The sequence below is a fragment of the Colossoma macropomum genome, unplaced genomic scaffold (assembly GCF_904425465.1).
Source record: "Colossoma macropomum unplaced genomic scaffold, Colossoma_macropomum, whole genome shotgun sequence".
In the NCBI taxonomy this organism is placed as follows: domain Eukaryota; kingdom Metazoa; phylum Chordata; class Actinopteri; order Characiformes; family Serrasalmidae; genus Colossoma; species Colossoma macropomum.
The window spans coordinates 15656336-15661718 of NW_023494810.1; positions in this window are offsets into that span (position 1 = coordinate 15656336).

Genomic DNA, 5383 nt, shown 5'->3' on the forward strand with positions numbered 1-5383 from the left:
ATCCTGACCAACACACAGACCGCGGCGTCCAGCGTCACAGCTCCTGACCTGTCCGTCCGCGTCCCTGCTACGAGCTGTGGAGTGTGTGACGAGTCCAGCTGGAGTTACAGACTGATCTGAGCAAGAGAGAGAGAAAGAGACAGAGAGACGGAGAGAGACGGAGAGAGAGAGAGAGACGGAGAGAGAGAGAGAGAGAGAGAGAGACACTGCGACACTATTGGTCAGGACTGACCCTCCCACAGCAGTTCAACTGTCTAGAGTCTAGAGCTTAAAGGAGCTCCTCCCTTCTATCTTAGGATGACACCCTAAAAAACAAAAAGAGAAGAAACACATAATTTTATAATCGTATTTTTATAATATTATAAAAGTAGTAAAATATTTGTAATTTTTAATTTTTTTATTGTTCAGACTTTGAGCCTGTAGCCTCTAACTCCTCGTATAGCACAGAAACACACTTAAAATGAAATTATAATAGATATATATAAATAAAATAAAACTATCATAAGGGGCGGGGCCAGCAAAACGATTTCATAGCAGGGAAATGTAGGAAAGTAAGCAAGTTACTGAGTACGTAAATTAATAAATAAATAAGGGGCGAACAACACACACACACACACACACACACACACACATTTCCTAAACCGCTTATCCTTCTCGCGGTGGGTGCTAGAGGCTATCCCAGCGGTCATTGGGCAGAAGGCAGGATGCACCCTGGACAGGTCGCCAGTCCATCGCAGACGCTATAATACTGTGGTCTTATTTTTTATTTTTTATTTTTTTCATGTGGAATCTAGAGCTAAAGAAGCCTCCTCTAAAGCGGAACAAGATGATAATAATAATAATAATAATAATAATAATAAAGGGGGGGGCACACAAAACATTTCAGCATTTAGGAGTCTAGAAAATAAATAAACAAACAAATAAATAAATAAATACAATTTTATAGTAATAAATATTTTTGAATATTTTTATTATCTATTTTTTTAATAAAATAAAATAAAATAAAATAACGATGGGGTCCCGAAAGCCTTTTAAGGCTTAAGCTGAGAGTTTAGAGTTGCAATAAATAAATAAACGAATGAATGAATGAATGAATGAATGAATGAATGAACGAGGAGGCCACCAAAACTTTCAAATGATACTAATTATTATTTTTCCCGTACTTGTAGCTTTGACATTATGAGCCCCTCTCTTCTCTACAGCAGGACCCCACACGGAAGAAAAGGAGGCAGAGATAAAAAAAATAAAAAAATAAAATCTTTATCTTATTGGGTTCGTTTTTGTGTTAATATTTCTTTTGAACACTCTCAAACGCTGCGTGAATTAACAACACACTTTCTGTGTTCTCGCTCTTTTAGCGCGTGACCACGAGAGCACAGCATCTCTGTAACACACTGTGTTTAAAATCTGAACACTGAATAAAAACTGTAAAGTCTGAACAATAAATACTGTAACACTGAGAAGTAACACCGACTGCTTTACTGCACGCGCTTCTGTTCAGACCTGTTAAACACACTACATGCAGTTTTAAACACTCTGCTCTGAGAGTGAAGAAATCAGTCTCAGGCCAAACCGCTCTATTAACAATGCAGTTATTACACTGTAATAACAGCACAATGGTGTTATGTAACTAGAGCTTAACAGATAAAATACTGTTTTAGATCACTGTTTGATATGAGCCTGATAGACTCAGTAAAAATGGCTCAGACTGGTTGTGTTTTCTTCATCTTCTTTTTAAGTCCACTCAGGGTCTCCTCTGCAGGCGGTGCTGGTTATTACTGCAGTTATAACGGACTCAACATTGAAGCCACATTACTGACTTTATTAAAGATGTACGCAATTCATCTTTTTCTTGCTGTTTAAGGTATTTGTCACCAGTGTTGGTCTGTAGGAGAACACGATGGTTCAGTCTGATCTAATGTTAGTCATTTCAGTTTAGAACTGAACTCAGTTACGATCAGAATTAGCTAAAACTTTGCTGAAGTTTTAGTGTATATTTTATATTTTTTAGTAAAACATTCAGACTGAAGTTATCCACAAGCATTTTTCTTCAGCCACCTCAGCCACCATGTTTACAGTTTTCCTTGTTGAATTAGTCCCACATCAGACCACATCAGCTTAGGTTTTGTGCAAACACAAGACATCTGTCATTTAAAATTAACATGAATTTGACCTCAAATTAAAGCAAAAACAAAAAGCAAAGAATAAGAGAATTCCTAAAGGAGGGACACAGAAGCTCAGTGAAAGCTGTGGCTCGTGTTTCCAGAGCGATGTGCTGATGATGTGTATTATTGCGTTTGGTTTTGTTTCAGATTGGTTACTGTATGTGGTCAGAATTTAAGATGTGGGCAATACATGTTTGAAATTCCTTTTACAGAACACATTCTGTTAAAAGTAACTCAAAATGTGTGCCTGTTTTAAGAATGCCTAAACATTTAAATAATTTTCACTCAAAGCTCTCTACATTTAAAACACAAACACTAAGACAGACAGGTACACCTTATTACAAATGATTACAAATTATTATTATTATTATTCATCGTCGTCGATTTCATTATCATTCTCGCATAAAATAGTTTTGGGTTTTGACACGGTTCATTTTATTATTATTATTACTATTATTATTATTAGTAGTAGTAGTACTTAGTGTTTTATACTTACGATCATCGTGGTATTTCTGATTTACTCTCCAATTAAAATAGAAATGATAAAAATGAAAAATTCTGTAAATTTAAAATCGTCTTTGTTCGTCCAGAATCAGTCGAAATCAGAAAAATGTTTTTTTTTTAATATATTTTCAGATATTTTGTTTGGAAATAAGGGAGTAAACTGCGTATATGCTCTGCTGCATTTACATCATGCCGTATAGACTCATTTGACTGTTTAAACGTAATATAAAACCCCTTTTGTGCTGTTTAAACCTTTATATTCATTCATTGAGACTGTGTGAGGCAGCGAGTTGGTTGGAAAATGTATTTAATAATCAGACCCACTCTGTGTGTGCGTGTGTGAGTGAGTGTGGTCCTCCGTGTGTAATTCTGTGTTAGATCCACTAGGCGGCAGTATCTGAACGGTGAATGTGGTCATGTGAAGTTTTCATCGACATGTTCAGATTTAAATCAGTGAGTCTCGGCTTTATTTCTTATTTCATTTTTTTAAAGCCTCGACACTGTGTCAGTGTGTAAACAACATGTTAATAATAAGAAGAATATCATGATACATGTCAGTCAGTGACTTCTGCATAAATTACAACCGGTTTTCTAACAACTCTTTTTTGTCCTTTAACATGTAAACCCCCTTCACTATTTAAAGGCCAATATTTTACATTTTATTTGCATTTTATTTTTTATTTGTCCACTTAAAACATGTGTAATTTATGTGTATAAACAGTTGAAACGTATTTTTTGTGTAGTGAAACAATTAGACAGGCTGATTTTGTTACTGTGCCTTTAAGACTGACGTGTGTACCTTGGTTCTGATTGGCTGCCCTGTATCTAAAGGTGCAGTAACAACCTACTTTAGCACTTCAACGTGAATAGGAAACAGGCTGAATAAGCATGTATATGTAAATATGTTCATGGATGTGACATCACCGCCATGATGAACTGACTGTGGACTTTGTACACTGGATATGAACGATATGTTTCTATTTAACAATGTTTATAAACCCAATTCCTAAAACTCTGGGACAGTAGGTACAATGCAAATAAAAACACAACACAGTGATTAGCAAACTGTGTTTTATAGATATTTAATTGAAAACGGCACAAAGAAGAGATATTTCATATTTTACCTGATTAACTTTATTGATTTTGGTAGGACTAATTCCAAATTTGATGCCTGCAACACATGCCAAAAAAGCTGACACAGGGGCAAAGTAAGACTGAGAAGTTGGATGATCAAAAGCACCCGTTTTGGAACTTTCCACATGTAAACAGGGCAAAGTGTAACAGGTGATGATGTAAAAAGAGTATAAAAAAGGAGCACTCACTAAAGGCTCAATCGTTTATGAGCAAGGATGGCTTGAGGTAGCAGCAGCTTAAAAACTACCATTTTGGTAACATTATGATTGTTACCAATGCAAAGTTCAAAGGCCAGCATGTGTCATAGTATGGGGTGTGTTAGTGCCAGTGGTATGGGTAACTTGCACATCTGTGAAGACATGATTAATGCTGAGGGGTAAATATGCATTTTGGAGAAAGATATGTTGCCATCTAGACAACGTCTTTTTCAGGGACACGCCAGCTTGTTTCAACAAGACAATACAATTAATTAATTGAAACAAGGCACACAAAATATCTCATCTTTGTACTGTTTTCAGTTGAATACAGATCAACAAGGATTAGCAAATATTTGCTGTCTGATTTTATTGACATTTGTTCTGACATTTTTGAAATAGGGTGTGTATGATAATACATCAAACTTGTATTTAAAAATAAAAAAATCAGTTTTCTATCATATAGGACGTTTAAAGCAACAGCATTTTTTTTAAACTCCCGTCTACTCAGATATTTAAGTGCCTTACTTCCATAATTTCCATCATTACAGTGTTATTACTGTTATTGCTTACAAGCTACACACTTTCTGTGATCTCTGTGAACACCACCAAATCCCAAAAACTCACGAAAAATCTACAATTTAAAAACATAATTTAAAAATTGAAAATAATAATAATAGAAACTCTGATAACCCATATTAATTACTGTGTCATAGCTTTAAATTATGAAAACAAGTCATCAGTATTAAGCTCAGCACAACTGTAAGATGCTGACACAAATAACTTTTAATCTTTTCATTTTGTTTAGTTTCACTTATTGTACCAATGAATCTTCACTGTCTCCACTATGGACCGTTTTGAAGTGTGGCCAGCTCAAAGTAACATACTGAATTAACTCAGAGATTTATGGAGTTTACTGATATTCAGGCCTTATGATGGTTGCTAGGATGATTTGTGGCGATCTAATGGCGTAAAAAGTGAATACGCACGGTCATATGTGTTATAATTCATTAGTTATAGTGTAATAAATGGCGCACGTTCAAAGATGAAGGTGTTTTTGTTTGCACGCCCATTCAGTTCACTGTAATTCAGTACAGTTCAGTTTAAGGCAGTTTAATTCCCGAGCGGCCAGTAGGAGGCGTGCTCTCTTTTCTTTTTTGACCATTTGCCCATTGAACAACCGACAGGAGGCGTTAACTCAGTTTTTCAAGTCATCAAATTAATTTCCATTCATTTCAGTTCAATTCAATCCAGTTCAGTTCATAAATGGCTAATAAGATGATCCGTTTTCCGTTGTTTAGTCACCTGACCCTCCAGCAGCCAATAGGAGTCGTTATCCCCCGGCCTCTGTTTGGTCATCTGACCCGTGTCAGCCAATAGGAGGCG